At 46.5% G+C, this 17,983-nt stretch overlaps 2 long non-coding RNA genes across 2 annotated transcripts; both read left to right on the forward strand.

The window, feature by feature from the left end:
• Nucleotides 1–7,050: 7,050 nt before the first annotated feature.
• LOC309494880 lies at nt 7,051–9,348 on the forward strand. The gene is made up of 3 exons (XR_014204464.1): nt 7,051–7,648; nt 8,067–8,328; nt 8,413–9,348. It is a non-coding gene; the product is annotated as an uncharacterized lncRNA (long non-coding RNA).
• A 5,486-nt stretch (nt 9,349–14,834) lies between these two features.
• Nucleotides 14,835–16,954, forward strand: LOC309494881. The gene is made up of 3 exons (XR_014204465.1): nt 14,835–15,432; nt 15,851–16,112; nt 16,197–16,954. It is a non-coding gene; the product is annotated as an uncharacterized lncRNA (long non-coding RNA).
• Nucleotides 16,955–17,983: the final 1,029 nt, after the last annotated feature.

Consider the following 17,983-nt stretch of genomic DNA (forward strand, 5'->3'; position numbering starts at 1 on the left):
TTTGTTGTACGCATGCGCAAAATGGCGCTGCTTCCTGTCGGAAATATGTTTACGGTTGTTATCATAGTTATTGGTTTATAATAAAGATAAGGTTATTGGTGTAGAGGTGTGACGCTACAGATGCAGTTAAATTGTGACGCTTTTGGCAGGCTTGGAATGGTCTAATTCATGGTTTTGTAAGTTAATGACATGGTAGTACAAGTAAACAATGTACCTTAAAATGATATTTTTGTATTTCTCTTGTATTTCTGTTACACAAATGGTAATCAATAATCATGGTTTTGCTATAATAAACGTATAAGGGAACATTTATACTTAAACTAAAACGAGTTTTTGTCACTTTCTTAATTATATGGACTCCAAACTGCACTTATAGTTACCCCTTCTAAATAAAGAAAATAAATATAAACTTTTTTTTTTACATTTCTTTCTATGTGGTTATAGAAATATTGCATTTTTACAACCAAATTAAGAATTCACTTATTATTTAATGCCTGTTATAGCAAATGACTTTGAAATCAAATTAAAGAACAGCAGAATTAAATTTATGTTAACCTTAAGTTAAAGAACCAATATGGTGAAACTCGAAAAATTAGAATATCGTGCAAAAGTTCATTTATTTCAGTAATTCAACTAAAAGCTGATACTAATATATAATATAGACTCATTACATGCAAAGTGAGATATTTCAAGCCTTTATGTGTTATAAATTTGATGATTATGGCTTACAGCTATGTTGAATTACTGAAATAAATGACCTTTTGCACAATATTTTAATACATAAAAACCAGTTAATCTCTCGCTTCCCCTTCTGTACAGGTTTTATGAGTTTAACATATCAAAATATAACATCAAAATATCATCATAGTTCAAAATATCTTGGTCACAAATTTATATTTTAATTTAATATTTTGTGTTAATACATCAAGTTTACATCAAAATATTGTGCTAGAACAAAAGCACCAAAAAGATCCCCTTTTCCACCAGTTGCTGCAAGAATGGCTTCAACTCTGAGAGAGAGAGAGAGAGAGAGAGAGAGAGAGAGAGAGAGAGAGAGAGAGAGAGAGAGAGAGAGAGAGAGAGAGAGAGAGAGAGAGAGAGAGAGAGAGAGAGAGAGAGAGAGAGAGAGAGAGAGAGAGAGAGAGAGAGAGAGAGAGAGAGAGAGAGAGAGTGAGAGAGAGACATTTTCGCCTTTGGCCTAAATGTCTGCCATTCTTTTTTATTTTATATTTTGTTACCTATAAGGCTTTGTTTTTAAAATAGGGAAATTAGTTTGGCTGTAATGCTCAGTCACTTGCAAAATAGTAAAACCAACATGAAAAAAGAATCGTGATAAAATCGTGATTTTCCTGAAAAAAAAAAAAATCATGATATGATATTATTACCATATCGCCCACCCCAGGTGTAAAAAAGTGCCTAGATGTGCTTAGATGCTAAAAATGTGTTATTATTGATCATTATATCACACTACAATTAAACATAATGAAACATTCATTTGAATTGAAATTGTTTTATTAGCTTAGCTAATATAATTTATTAGCTTTTTCTAGAGATTGCAGTCATACATTACATGGTGAAAAATGACTTGAAATAATACTGAAAATAGGTTAAGATGAAGGTTAAAGGTGTGCCCCCTAAAAGCACTTCTGGTTGGTCGTATGCTGCCATGACAAGCAATTTTTAGCTAAAATCTGTATATACACACACAACTGTATATGCACACACATCACATGTATTAAAGCAAAATAAATACACTATTTATATTATTTATGAGTCATTCAATTAGAACAACCTGGAGTAAATATGTTTGGAAAAATGGGCCAATAGTCACCTGAACAAAATGGTACGTTGGTTCTCATTACTTCAAAATATTAAAATGTTGGGATGGAATTTAATTGCTTTATGCTTGAATTATTTAGTGAATATTAATTTCAATAACATTAATTGATTCAAACAAGGAACCAATCAGGAGATAACTTGGAGTAAATGAATATAGCACAACAACTTTAACATGAACGTTAAACTCTCTCGACAAACAATCCTGGACAAGGCCTTGACCCGGGAGCTTGGCTCGATCACTATGTGGCCAGGGACGTATAACGGACTCGGGAATCTCTCTCACTGGAACGGACTCTGGAATTCTCTCATTGGAACAGACTCGGAAATTTCTCTCATTGGAACGGACTCAGGACACTAGCTTTCCTGTAGCTCAAATGGTAGAGCGATGGCGCTTGCAACGCTAAGGTCATGGGTTCAATTCCCAGGGAGAGCAAGAACTGATAAGAATATAAATGTGTACCTTGAAATGCAATGTAAGTCGATTTGGATAAAAGCGTCTGCCAAATGCATAAATGTAATGTAATGATCCACAGGTGGCCAGCACCCACTCAGCAAAGTTCAAAAAGGTCCCCCGAGGACCATCGATGGGCAGGCGTGCCTTCGTCTGCTCATTAAAGGAACACTCCACCGTTTTTTTAAAATAGGGCTTATTCACCTTCTTTCCTACATTTAGATAGGTGGGCAAATGCATTTTTGTCTCAGTGCATGCATTTAGTTTGACAGGGTCAGCGCTAGCTTAGCTTAGCTTAATGAATGGAATCCTTTGTTGCCAGCTAGCATGTCCTGAGTAAAAGTGATAAAAAACCCACCCAATTAATTCTTGTGGCCTGCGTATTCACAACGAGTACAAATAGCGATGCAGATTAACACTAGGCAATTTCCTAGGCAGATATTGACTTGGGACTATATTAGGGGGAAGCACAGGCAAAGCACTGCTACTTGGGCGCAGAGATATCACGCAACACATGAAATGTGAATATGTGGTATAATATGTGAATGTGAATACAGGTATAATATGAGTCGATCTATAAATAATCACGTCATGTTTAAAATAATCACTTACTCTGTGGACAGCGGTCCATTTGGTCCATTCGGCGTGGGCCGTTTTTTTCAGTTCACTTTATCACACCAAAAAAAATAAAAAAATAATAGAGTACTGCAGGATGGATCAACGCCATGAAATCCAGCTGTGACACAACTGCGGGCACACTCATTTTGATCTGACGCGTTGAGCCTGGTCATTGATGGCAGTAACTTGTCCCACTCGCCACAGAACAGACACTATTTCAGTCGGCATAGATTGCATATTCCCCCACATTCACACCACCAGTTTGTGTTGGCTCTCATCCTCACGTCCTCAGGCTGTTGAGCGATCACAACCTCCTCCTCCTGTCGTTCTATTTCCAAAGCATGCAGCTCATCTTCTGAAAACTCTGGTTCATAGAGGTATATGGTTCTAGATCTTGACTGTCTGAGAAGTCACCCTCCTCGTCTCTCACAAAATCCGCCATGTTCATCGATTTCATGTGTTGCGTGCAATCTCTGCACCCAAGTAGCAGTGCTTTGCCTGTGCTTCCCCCTAATATAGTCCCAAGTCAATATCTGCCTAGGAAATCGCCTAGTGTTAATCTGCATCGCTATTTGTACTCGTTGTGAATACGCAGGCCACAAGTAGTAATTAGGTGGGGGTTTTAAATTTATTTTTTATCACTTTTACTCAGGACATGCTAGCTGGCAACAAAGGATTCCATTCATTAAGCTAAGCTAGCGCCGACCCTGTCAAACTAAAACAATGCATGCACTGAGACAAAAATGCATTTGCCCACCTATCTAAATGTAGGAAAGAAGGTGAATAAGCCCTATTTCAAAAACCGGTGGAGTGTTCCTTTAAGGCTGGTGTGGTAGAATACCTTTAATGAGCGGTCAAGCATGGCAGTTGTAGAAAATCCCTTGTGTGGTCCTCAAGGGTTCTTTCCTGTTGTTCCAGGCAGAACATGCACACCGCTGGTAAGTCCATTCTTCAGTTTTTGTTTGGATCCTGGACTCTGTCATGGTTGGGTGGCTGTAACAGAGCGCACCCAAAGGAGATACTCAAAATAGTCTTTAATTGTAATTTCAAACCCAACCACTTCAACATAAATGTTAAACACTCACAACAAACAATCCAGGACAAGGAACAAACTGAAACTGGGGGTTTAAATACAGAGGGCAAACAAAGGAGCTGATGAGTTCATTAACGGGGGACAGGTGAATTAGATCAACCAAGAAACACATGGGAAAACTGCGGGTCAAAGGAAAACAGGCAAACAGAAACTGAATGCAATGAATGAAAATAGATCATGCCGAATACATTTTTAATTTAAATATGTTATTTATGCACACATGAAAAAAGGTCACAAAGCAGGTATTACACTACATTTTAAACTGTATCAGTACATTTATACATAACACTATTTACTACAATAATTATAAAGCATACGATCCATAATGCAGCAAAAAAGGAATAAAACAAATATGTTACAAATTAAAATTCTGCATGGCTAAAATCAATACAGGCATGGGAAACAGTTTAAATGTAAAATTTTCTTAAAGAACTGACAAACGTGACCCTGGGCCACAAAACCAGTCACATGGGTCAATTTTTAGGGGTTCAAGAACGAAGTGCTGAAACCCTATTGTTATTGTTAATTTTCCCATGATGCAACATTCAGACATAAAACTGATCGGGCAGACCAAACCGTAAGTCGTAGAGACTTGAAACTTTGGGGGGTGATAGTACTCACACCGTCTACAGCGTCACCAAGGCCCGCCCCGATCGGCCTGACGGGGGCGCTACAGCGGTCAAAAGTACGAAACGGCTCATAACTCATCAACCGTGAGGCGTAGGCTCAAGTGTCTTATATCGTTGGATTCCTTGGCTCGAGGCGGACCAGGTGCATGCCTCGGATTTGCTCGGCCTTCGGCGCCAATTTCGAGTAAATTGCATTTTTTTGAAAAACCTATTTTTGCGAACTTCTTCTAGGTTTTTGGTCCGATCAGAACCAAACCACTGCAAGAATATTCTCTGGAGTCTGACAATCAATAATCATCCAAAAAATTCTAAATTTCAATTAACAATCGATAAGGGGAACCAAAATATTTGATGGCACCAGGGCCACTTTTACTAAAACGGTTATAAATTGTGAACGGAAAGAGATTTTTTTGCTAAACTTGGGATACGTCTTCCTGAGCTCAGTCTGAGATCACTTGTAAAAAATCGCAACAATTGGCCACTTGGTGGCACTATAAAATGGTTATAACTTGTGAACGGAAAGAGATATTTTCGCAAAACTTGGGACACATGTTCATGAGCTCATTCTGAGGTCATGTGAAAAAAATCATGACAGTTGGCCACTTGGTGGCGCTATAAAATGGTTATAACTTGGGAGCGGAAAGAGATATTTTCGCTAAACTTGGGACACATGTTCATAAGCTCAATCTGAGTTGACATGAAAAAAATCGTGACAATTGGCCACTTGGTGGTGCTATAACAGTGAAAAAAATCATGAAAATAGCTATAAGCGCTCCCAACCGTTAGTCTACTGAAAATTGGCACGCAGTGTCTTTGTCCAGGGTGCCATGATAGTCTATGAGAACATTGGTGTATCTCAAAACTCAGTATACGTCATTGGCACAATGCCTTGAAGGAGCCTTAGAAGTTTCAAGCCAGTGTTTTTTCACAGGAGTGACCTCCTAAGACTCCTGAATCCTTGCCGAGTCCAACAATACCAAACATGCCAGGTTTCGCCTTATGGTTTTTGTAAGTGTCATTTAGAGCTTTAAAAAATTGTGGTTATCTTCAAATCCGTTAGTCCGATCGAGACAACAACAAAAAAACAAAGGAAATTTGAAAACATAGGTAAATAGCTAAACAATAACGCCAAAATGTCAAAATTATGATAGGAACAAAAAAAAACAAAAAAAAAAAATCCAATCATTGTCACCCATGGATAATTTTTATGCTCTCATAAATAGAAGTGTCTAAACTTCAATAAGAAATTTGATATTTACAACAAATTTGACAGACATGTATGGACACCTTTTGAGGACACCTAATAAAAGTGGTGGAGATCAGGCAAGACGTGGTGCTATAACTGTCAAAAAAACGTTCCTAAGTAAATTGCCTGTATTGGCTGCAAATGGTATTTGCCATCAATGATATAAGTTTATTAGTTTATTTGGATCCCCATTAGCCACTACCTAGGCAGTGGCTACTCTTCCTGGGGTCCCAACAAGTAAAAAATACAAAACTACATTTAATCAACAACAATAAAAAGTCAAGTCAATGAAACATACTAACCCAACATTCATTCCAAATATCAAAATCAACTATTTACTATATATTGTGCCATTAAATGTTCCTCTAAATATTTTTTTTTAAACAAATTTTTCTTGTAAAAATGTTCCTTTAAATATTTTTTTTTAAACAAATTTTTCTTGTAAAAATGTGTGATATCAATGGTAGGCTAAATGATTCCATATTTTAATTCCTCTATACATTACAGTCCGTTGTTTTCCAGTGGTTTACGAAACAGGAAATAAAAAAACATCCCTTTTATTCATGCCTGGTGTAAAAATTATGACTACTACTACTATACAAAAGTAGCGAGTACAGGACATTAGGAACTTTAGACACAGAGATATTTCTTATAAAATAAAGCAGAGAGACAATCCTTGAGAGACCAGTGCATTCTTAGTATATTAGCTCTTCTATAACAGTTTAAATTGAGCTCTGTTCTGGACAAATTTAATTTTTAAAATAGTTATTTTTTTCTTTTTCTTTACTTGATGCACTCGATTACACCACTGGGCAATAACACACGATTCATCCAATCACTGATTGTGCTGCAGTGACTGACACCCCTGAGAGCCAACAATAGCGGCATATTTGTCACGGGGTGACAAATAAGCCCGGGACTATCCCCGCCAGAGAAATGCCCTTGTTGAGATCCGGGAAGTGAAACACCATCCCAAAGCCAGGGTGAGTGCCTGTCGCTATGGTAACCGAGTGGCGGATTGATAGCAGGTGTGGGTAATTTGCGCTGAGCGTTTGAATGGGGCCACGCTAGCTCATGAGAGTATAAAAAGTCAGAAGAAGAGAAAGCATATGTTGGTTCCTCTCCTGCTTGTGGTGCTTTTGTTCTCGTTTGGATGTGGCTGGCTACTGTTGGGAAGTGTTCTCTGAAGTGTGTCGTTGAGGGCTCGTTGTGAGGAAAAAGGAACGTCGTGTGTATGAGGAAGTGAAGACGGAGGGAGAGAGGATTTAAAGAGGGAAGTGCATCGTCTGGATGAAAGAGTGAAGATAAGTAACTGATTATTGAATCTCCTACCACACGTTTGATACTGAGATAGATGTGGGTTGAAGTGCTTGGAGTGTACTGTATGGATATCACTGAGTGAATTAAACTGATTCTCTGCCATTCTTATCTCCTCTTCCCGTTCGGATGGTGAAACGAATCTAGTTTATGCCTATGAAGTGTTTAAATTCTCCTTCCTCTCACTGCCGGTCCTTTGCGTTTTGAACCGAGACCCAGGGTGAGTGCTGGCCTTAAGTATACTTGATGAGTGGATTTGCAGTGTTTGAATTGACGTTCCGTCTCTTCCCCCGTGTGGTATATTGGAGTGGAAATTCCTGTGAGTGTGTGAAGGTCTGCTTTTAACTGCCGTGTGCTCGCCCAAGAGGCAGGCTGGTATATTGTACATCATCAGAGCCTGGAGAGATCGAGTATGCCCAACTGGGGAAAGGGTTTGAAAAGACAGTTGGTGTGAAGTCTCTGTTTTCCCCACGACACATGTGAGAACATTATGTTGCTGTATGAAGTTATGATTCTGTCTGCCCTAGAGAAAACCCAGCTCAGTCTGTGACTGTGAGTTCACTACAGCCTCGAAGCCCACCGGTACGGTGTGAAGTTCCTGTCTTCTCCACGACACCTGTGAGAACATTATATTGCTGTGTGAAGTTATGATTCTGTCTGTTCTAGAGAAAGCCCAGCTCAGTCTGTGACTGTGAGTTCGCTACAGCCTTGAAGCCCACCTGTACGGTGTGAAGTTCCTGTCTTCTCCACGACACCTGTGAGAACATTATATTGCTGTGTGAAGTATTGACTCTGTCTGCCCTAGAGAAAGCCCAGCTCAGTCTGTGACTGTGAGTTCGCTACAGCCTTGAAGCCCACCTGTATGGAGTGAAGTTCCTGGTTTCTCCGCGACACATGTGAGAACATTATATTGCTGTGTGAAGTATTGACTCTGTCTGCCCTAGAGAAAGCCCAGCCTAGTCTGTGACTGTGAGTGTGCTGCAGCCCCGAAGCCCACCTGTATGGAGTGAAGTTCTTGGTTTCTCCGCGACACCTGTGAGAACATTATATTGCTGTGTGAAGTTATGATTCTGTCTGTTCCAGAGAAAGCCCAGTTCAGTCTGTGACTGAGTTCACTACAGCTTGAAGCCCACCGGTACGGTGTGGAGTTCCTGTCTTCCCCACGACACCCATGAGAACACTATACTGCTGCGTGAAGTTATGACTCTGTCCGTCCTAGAGAAAGCCCAGTTCAGTCTGTGACTGTGAGTTCACTACAGCTTTGAAGCCCACCTGTACGGTGTGGAGTTCCTGTCTTCCCCACGACACCTGTGAGAACATTATATTGCTGTGTGAAGTTATGATTCTGTCCGTCCTAGAGAAAGCCCAGTTCAATCTGTGACTAAAGCCCAGCTTGGTCTGTGACCGTGAGTTCGCTACAGCCCTGAAGCCATCGGTACGGTGTGAAGTCCCTGTCTTTCTTGCGACACACGTGAGCCATTCTACCTGTGACCGTGAGTCCGCTACAGCCCTGAAGTTCATCTGTAGGGTGCGAAGTACTCACCCGTCCAAGACACCCGTGAGAGCTGTGCACCGCTCCTGAGCTTGCCCCCTCCTGCCCTAGGGGAAGTCTCGTATGGTGTTTACGGAGGACCTGCTGCAGTCTACCTGTCCACTTCTTACCGTTGTAATTGCCCTTGGTGTAGAAGGAGCTCGGTCGACCTACTTACCGTAAGATACTTACCTACACATTATTGACTGCTGTGAACTGTTCCCCACGTGGAAGAGGAGAGGAAGCTTTGACCATCTGCTCATTGGAAACCTCACCTGTTTCACCTCCTCCCATTGTGAACCTGATACCAGCGTGGAAGAAGGAGCTCGGTCAATCTATCTACCGTAAGATACTTACCTGCCCATCAGCGACTGCTGTGAACTGTCCCCTACGTGAAAGAGGAGAGGAAGCTTTGACCATCCGCTCATCGGAGAACTCACCTGTCCATTACCCCCCACCGTGCACCCGATACCAGCCTGGGAGAAGGAACGTCGACAACCTACTTACTGTAAGATACTTACCTGTCCATTATCGACTGCTGGGAACTGTTCCCCTCACGTGCAAGAGGAAAGGAAACTTGGATCATCTACCCACCTGTGAGGAACTCACCTGTCCAATACTTACCTGTCCGGCACTCCTCACTGGGAATTGCCGCCCGTGGGGAAGGGTGTGTCTGCTTGCCCCGCCTGGGATCCTCCCTGGACGAGGGAGAGGAGAAGACTTTTAGATTAGGATTATCAATTATTTTACTCTCAATAAAATTGTTACTTTTATTCTCTGTCTCTGGTCTCGTCTCTGGCACGCTCCTCAAAGTGTTCTTGGTCTAGGGGTGGGTGCAGTCTGGTTCGGCCCATCCCGACCTGTGACAGAAATTTGGCGTAGTCGGCAGGATTACACTTTGAGTTGAGCGACCAGAGTTGGTGATGGCAGAGGGGGAAGAACCTGGGGCTCGGCCACCTGTCATGCCGATCTTCATGGGTGCCCCGTGGGCCCCGAGGTATGGAGGCCCGGGGTCTGAAGTGAGTCTGTCGGAGTGGAAAAACCAGGTAGAGTACTTGGCAGGACTCCAGGGTCTGAATGCCATACAGAGGGTCCAGTTTGTGTTGAATTCCCTGGAAGGGGATGCAAGAAGGGAAGTTCAAGCAGCACCAGAGGCTAATCGAGCAACAATCCAGGCGATTTTCGACTTCCTCACAGGGCAATATGGGGATACCACCCCGGTAGCAGCACTGAGGGCGAAGTTCTTTAATTCTCGGCAAGGCCCTCGACAATCCGTTCGGGCATTCACCTTACAACTGCGGGAGCAGTATTCTAGGCTGACGGGGAGACAGGATCATGGCCTGGGGGGAGAAGAGGTCCTGTTGCGAGACCAATTTGTGCTGGGACTACGGGAGGGCCCAGTTCGCCAGAGTTTGCGGGTACAACTGAGGAGAGAACCGAATTTGACTTTCGAAGAGCTCCGACGGGAAGCTTTGGCCCTTGAGCATGACCAGGCGGAGCATGTGGGTGTCCCCAGCTGTCTGGCTACGAACGTTGTTGATCCTCCTCCGGCCCCGGCGGCGCCCGACTGGAAGCAGGCCCTCCGGGAGGAATTAAAGAGAGATGTCCGTGAGCAAATGTCTGAGTTATCCAAAGCTGTGAGGGAAGAACTACGTCGAGAACGGCCCCAGTACCCTCCTCACTCTCGAGAGCGGGCCTACTCCGATGGGGGTCGCCCGTTTGAACATCGTCCTCCCCGGTCGGTGGGCTCTCGATTTCAGTGGGATGCACATGGGCGTCCCATCTGTAATGGTTGTGGAGAACCGGGGCACTACGTTCGCCAGTGTTCCGCCCGACGTGCATCACAAGGGGGTTTTTAGAGTCTCCGGCCACTGTGGGTCAAGTGGTCGGGACCCCCTTGTCAGACCCCCCTCCTTCGCTATCTTCTCAGAGCTGCCTGGTAGGCCGTTGTCCGGTGGTTGTGGTCCAGGTAAATGGCCAGAAAATCCGGTGTCTCTTGGATACGGGTTCCCAAGTGACCCTGTTTTCAGAAAGTTTGGCCCAGGAGCTGTTTGGTTCCAGAAGCCAACTCCCTGCAGAGGCCCCCTGGCTGACGCTCCGTGGAGCAAACGGGCTGGACATCCCGTATGTGGGATACTTGGTGACCGATTTACAGATCCATGGAATTCTAGTACCTCAGAAGGGGGTAGTGGTCGTCCGAGACCCGTGTCTGGGGTCCCATCGTGCACTGATTGGAATGAATGTCATCTCGGACTGTTGGGAGGAACTGTTTCGAAGTGCACCGGCACGAGCGGCCGCAACATCTGCCGGCCAAGAGTGGGACCGTGTCAGGGCCGATTGCCGCCGGATATGTCTGGCTGAACAGCAGCATGACCGAGAGAGTGTGGGAAGAATAGTTTGTCGCTATGCCCTGTCCATTCCAGCTCAAAGCGAGGCTGTGGTCCGAGTCAGGCTTCCCCCTCGACGTTACCGTCCACATGAATGGGTCCTGGTGGAACCCCATGACGAGGGTCCTAAGGTGGAAGTAGCTCGAGGACTAACCATCGTCCGAGGGGGTAGGGTCCGAGTTCGGAACGCAAACCCCTTCCCGGTGCTTCTATACCGCCACCAGTGTTTGGCCCGAGTGACATCCGTGAAGCCACAGCAGGTTCACGAGCAGGGGGAAGTGAGTTTTGAGCGGGTGAGTCCAACGGTGGTTGAAGTGGCCCTAGCTCGAGTTAGTTCAGGAGTGGAGGAGAGCGGGAGAGGATTGCCGGCCCATTTGCAGGGGGAGTCTTTACGGGGCGAAGGGTTGAGGGAAGAACAAACGGGTCAACTCCACGAGTTCTTGAAGGATTGGCAGCACTTGTTTGCCACCCACGAGGAGGACTATGGCCGCACAGATGCGGTGAAACACCAAATTCCGACTGGAGACGCGGCGCCGAGCCGAGAACGTTATCGACCTGTACCCCCGACCTTGTACCCGGAGGTTCGTACCTTGTTGCGGGGAATGCTTGCTAGAGGGATTATTCGTGAGAGCAGCAGCCCTTGGGCCGCACCTATAGTATTGGTCCGCAAGAAAACGGGCTCCTGGAGGTTCTGTGTGGACTACCGGAGGTTAAATCAGGTAACTAAAAGAGATGCTTTCCCACTACCACGAGTCGAAGATTCCCTCACGAGCCTCACTCAAGCTGCCTGGTATTCTACCCTCGATCTAGCCAGCGGCTACTGGCAGGTGCAAATGGACGAGCATGACCGAGAGAAGACGGCATTCACTACCCCCTTTGGCCTCTATGAATGGGAACGGATGCCATTCGGGCTTTGCAACGCTCCAGCCACATTCCAACGGCTGATGCAGCGTTGTTTGGGCAGTCAGTTGATGGACACCACTCTCGTCTACTTGGATGATGTTATCGTGTATTCTCCTGATTTTAAGTCTCACTTGGAACATCTGGGGCAAGTCTTCCGTTCCCTTGAGCGTTACGGGTTGAAGCTACAGCCCGACAAGTGTCAGCTCTTCCGTAAGGAGGTTAAGTTCTTGGGACATGTGGTCAGTGCGGCGGGGATCTCGGTTGACCCAGAGAAGGTGGTGGCAGTGCAAGAGTGGGCATCACCCCAGACGGTGCGTCAAGTGCGGTCATTCCTGGGCTTTGTGGGTTACTACCGGCGATTCATACAAGACTTCTCCAAGATTGCTAAACCGATTAACCAACTGCTTGGAGGCACCGGGCGAACCCGGGGTCGAGGGTCCCCGACGATCCAATGGGACCCAGCTTGTGAAGCTGCCTTTCAGAGGCTTAAACAAGAGCTGTTGCAGGCCCCGATCCTAGCCTATGCCGACTTCACGCAACCATTTATTCTATACACCGATGCCAGCCAGCTTGGTTTGGGTGCAGTACTGGCACAGAAACAGCAAGGAGCGGAGAGAGTCATTGCTTATGCTAGTCGAAGCTTACACCCCGCCGAAAAGAACGACTCAAATTATAGTTCCTTCAAACTCGAGCTGTTAGCCATGAAATGGGCACTAAGCGAAAAGTTCAAAGACTATCTTTGGGGGGCCAAGGTACAGGTTGTCACAGACAATAATCCGCTGGTACACTTACAAACGGCCAAGCTGGGGGCAGTAGAGCAACGCTGGGTGGCACAACTGGCCAATTTCGACTACCAGATCCAGTATCGACCAGGAAAGGAACGCTGATGTATTATCTAGGCTACCGGGGGAAGGATCGGCAGGCCATCTACAGGCTCCCGGAGCGGGGTCCGATGAGGGATTGATGGTGGGGGTCATCGAAGCCCCGGGACAGGAGTCCGAAGACCCTCCTCCATGTTGGGGGTGGGATCCATCACGTTGGAGGTCGTGGCAGGGTGAAGATGGGGATGTGCTGAAGGTACGGACGTGGGTAGAACAGGAGGTTTGGCCCGAGGGGGCGGAACGTCGAGCTGAGACTCGAGTTGTGCGAGGCTTGCTGGGACAGAGGGCGAGGCTGTGCCTAAAAGAAGGGGTACTTTGTAGGGCACTGCAGGAGCCCGGTCGAGAAGAGGAGGTCCGTCAGATCGTGGTCCCTGAAGGGCGTTGGCAAGCTCTGTTGGAGGCCTATCATGGCCGGATGGGACATCAGGGGCAAGAGAGGACGTTGGCCTTGTTGAGACGACATTTTTACTGGCCCGGAATGGAGGGCACTACCAGGGCTTACCTCCAGAGGTGTCCACGCTGTATCTTGTTTAAATCTAGGAAGGAGGCCCGGGCACCGTTGGTCCCGATCCAGGCCAAGGCACCTCTGCATATAGTGGCCATGGATTTCCTCACTCTGGGGCGACCGGTGGATCAGGTCCAGAACATTCTTGTCATCACTGACCTGTTTACTAAATACGCCTGGGCCGTCCCCACTGTGGACCAAACTGCTCTTACTACCGCCAATGCCCTCTGGAGATATGTAATTCAGCCGTTTGGTTGTCCGGAAATCCTCCATTCTGATCAAGGGGCCAATTTCGAGTCCAAGGTGATCCGCGAACTGTGCCTCCTGTACGGATGCAAGAAGACCCACACGACCCCTTATCATCCTCAAGGGAACGGGGGGTGTGAGAGGTTCAATCAGACCTTATTGGGCTTACTGGGTACCTTGGAAGAGGAACAGCAGGGCCACTGGGCTGACAGGCTTCCAGCGATGCTACAGGCGTATAATAATAGCATACATAGTACCACTGGTTATGCCCCTACTTACCTAATGTTTGGCAGGCATGTGAGACTCCCAATGGATATGCTTATGGGGACCACCGGGGAAGAAGAGGGAGGAAATCTATCTGCTTGGGTGATAAATCACCATCAACGCCTGCAGTCGGCATACGAGCAAGTCGCTGGCCGGATAAACCAAACGGCAGTGAAGAATAAGAGGTTGTATGATCGTACGGCTCGAGAGGCCCCGTTATTGCCCGGTGAGAGGGTGTTGGTGCGAGATAATTGCCGGCAGGGGAAAGGGAAGTTGAGCGATCGATGGGAGGCTCAGCCGTACGTCGTTCAGCGACAACCCCGTCCAGACCAACCGGTATACGCACTGCGGCCAGAAGGAGGGGTAGGCCCCGAACGGGTGCTACATCGCAATCTGATTCGCCCTTGCCCGTATTTCCCAAAGCCAGTGGTAAGAGATCCGCCGGCCGACACGTCATGGACACCCCCGCTGGTAGGGTGGGCAGTAATCCCAAGAGGTTTAGGCCTGGGACCACGGCCGGAAGTACCTGACTCCCCTCCCCGACGGTCTCAACGAGGGAATCGGGGTCAGCCACCAGCCAGGTATGGGGACTGGGTGTCAGGAGACCGTTCTCGGGACTAGAACGGTTTGGCGGGGGGGTATGTCACGGGGTGACAAATAAGCCCGGGACTATCCCCGCCAGAGAAATGCCCTTGTTGAGATCCGGGAAGTGAAACACCATCCCAAAGCCAGGGTGAGTGCCTGTCGCTATGGTAACCGAGTGGCGGATTGATAGCAGGTGTGGGTAATTTGCGCTGAGCGTTTGAATGGGGCCACGCTAGCTCATGAGAGTATAAAAAGTCAGAAGAAGAGAAAGCATATGTTGGTTCCTCTCCTGCTTGTGGTGCTTTTGTTCTCGTTTGGATGTGGCTGGCTACTGTTGGGAAGTGTTCTCTGAAGTGTGTCGTTGAGGGCTCGTTGTGAGGAAAAAGGAACGTCGTGTGTATGAGGAAGTGAAGACGGAGGGAGAGAGGATTTAAAGAGGGAAGTGCATCGTCTGGATGAAAGAGTGAAGATAAGTAACTGATTATTGAATCTCCTACCACACGTTTGATACTGAGATAGATGTGGGTTGAAGTGCTTGGAGTGTACTGTATGGATATCACTGAGTGAATTAAACTGATTCTCTGCCATTCTTATCTCCTCTTCCCGTTCGGATGGTGAAACGAATCTAGTTTATGCCTATGAAGTGTTTAAATTCTCCTTCCTCTCACTGCCGGTCCTTTGCGTTTTGAACCGAGACCCAGGGTGAGTGCTGGCCTTAAGTATACTTGATGAGTGGATTTGCAGTGTTTGAATTGACGTTCCGTCTCTTCCCCCGTGTGGTATATTGGAGTGGAAATTCCTGTGAGTGTGTGAAGGTCTGCTTTTAACTGCCGTGTGCTCGCCCAAGAGGCAGGCTGGTATATTGTACATCATCAGAGCCTGGAGAGATCGAGTATGCCCAACTGGGGAAAGGGTTTGAAAAGACAGTTGGTGTGAAGTCTCTGTTTTCCCCACGACACATGTGAGAACATTATGTTGCTGTATGAAGTTATGATTCTGTCTGCCCTAGAGAAAACCCAGCTCAGTCTGTGACTGTGAGTTCACTACAGCCTCGAAGCCCACCGGTACGGTGTGAAGTTCCTGTCTTCTCCACGACACCTGTGAGAACATTATATTGCTGTGTGAAGTTATGATTCTGTCTGTTCTAGAGAAAGCCCAGCTCAGTCTGTGACTGTGAGTTCGCTACAGCCTTGAAGCCCACCTGTACGGTGTGAAGTTCCTGTCTTCTCCACGACACCTGTGAGAACATTATATTGCTGTGTGAAGTATTGACTCTGTCTGCCCTAGAGAAAGCCCAGCTCAGTCTGTGACTGTGAGTTCGCTACAGCCTTGAAGCCCACCTGTATGGAGTGAAGTTCCTGGTTTCTCCGCGACACATGTGAGAACATTATATTGCTGTGTGAAGTATTGACTCTGTCTGCCCTAGAGAAAGCCCAGCCTAGTCTGTGACTGTGAGTGTGCTGCAGCCCCGAAGCCCACCTGTATGGAGTGAAGTTCTTGGTTTCTCCGCGACACCTGTGAGAACATTATATTGCTGTGTGAAGTTATGATTCTGTCTGTTCCAGAGAAAGCCCAGTTCAGTCTGTGACTGAGTTCACTACAGCTTGAAGCCCACCGGTACGGTGTGGAGTTCCTGTCTTCCCCACGACACCCATGAGAACACTATACTGCTGCGTGAAGTTATGACTCTGTCCGTCCTAGAGAAAGCCCAGTTCAGTCTGTGACTGTGTTCACTACAGCTTTGAAGCCCACCTGTACGGTGTGGAGTTCCTGTCTTCCCCACGACACCTGTGAGAACATTATATTGCTGTGTGAAGTTATGATTCTGTCCGTCCTAGAGAAAGCCCAGTTCAATCTGTGACTAAAGCCCAGCTTGGTCTGTGACCGTGAGTTCGCTACAGCCCTGAAGCCATCGGTACGGTGTGAAGTCCCTGTCTTTCTTGCGACACACGTGAGCCATTCTACCTGTGACCGTGAGTCCGCTACAGCCCTGAAGTTCATCTGTAGGGTGCGAAGTACTCACCCGTCCAAGACACCCGTGAGAGCTGTGCACCGCTCCTGAGCTTGCCCCCTCCTGCCCTAGGGGAAGTCTCGTATGGTGTTTACGGAGGACCTGCTGCAGTCTACCTGTCCACTTCTTACCGTTGTAATTGCCCTTGGTGTAGAAGGAGCTCGGTCGACCTACTTACCGTAAGATACTTACCTACACATTATTGACTGCTGTGAACTGTTCCCCACGTGGAAGAGGAGAGGAAGCTTTGACCATCTGCTCATTGGAAACCTCACCTGTTTCACCTCCTCCCATTGTGAACCTGATACCAGCGTGGAAGAAGGAGCTCGGTCAATCTATCTACCGTAAGATACTTACCTGCCCATCAGCGACTGCTGTGAACTGTCCCCTACGTGAAAGAGGAGAGGAAGCTTTGACCATCCGCTCATCGGAGAACTCACCTGTCCATTACCCCCCACCGTGCACCCGATACCAGCCTGGGAGAAGGAACGTCGACAACCTACTTACTGTAAGATACTTACCTGTCCATTATCGACTGCTGGGAACTGTTCCCCTCACTTGCAAGAGGAAAGGAAACTTGGATCATCTACCCACCTGTGAGGAACTCACCTGTCCAATACTTACCTGTCCGGCACTCCTCACTGGGAATTGCCGCCCGTGGGGAAGGGTGTGTCTGCTTGCCCCGCCTGGGATCCTCCCTGGACGAGGGAGAGGAGAAGACTTTTAGATTAGGATTATCAATTATTTTACTCTCAATAAAATTGTTACTTTTATTCTCTGTCTCTGGTCTCGTCTCTGGCACGCTCCTCAAAGTGTTCTTGGTCTAGGGGTGGGTGCAGTCTGGTTCGGCCCATCCCGACCTGTGACATATTCATAAGGCCCGCCCACTGGTCGCGCAGGCGCTGCCGCTGTCAGCATAAACAGAGAATCAGATGAGAACAGATCAAATGAGACACGGAGCATTTCTCCAGAAACTCCTTGCACTAAATGATAATCATAATCTATCGAGAACTGTGATTGTGTGCACTAGTAAACTTTGGATGCTTCAGCCTGGAGTGTTGTCGTCAGAGAGAGGTGAAGTGGAAATCGGAGTAAAGATTTAGTGGATCCCAGAGCGGTAATCTTTATTGAATAGTCTTTTTTAATTGAATATGTGATGCAATCTCGTTTTGGTGAGTGGCATTTTTTTTATCATATGTTATCTTATGAAAGATATGTCAATTTCAGAAATGATTTGATATGAGCTGAGTTGAGTAGGCCGCACAGCGCGAGCTGAACTAGTTAGCCGTGGGCTAAAGCTATCACGTATAACAATGAGCATTTGTGTCATGAGTTGAGACAATGGGTCTTATTCATGAAACACGAGCAGAACGAATTTTGGTGTAAATCGTGTGTAAAGTGGTTCTGACGTAAATTTTCGGATTCATTAAAATGTTCGTATTTTCCAAATGTTAGTTGGTACGAAAGAAATCTACAC

Source organism: Leuciscus leuciscus (assembly GCF_965113295.1).
Source record: "Leuciscus leuciscus genome assembly, chromosome: 3".
NCBI lineage: Eukaryota > Metazoa > Chordata > Actinopteri > Cypriniformes > Leuciscidae > Leuciscus > Leuciscus leuciscus.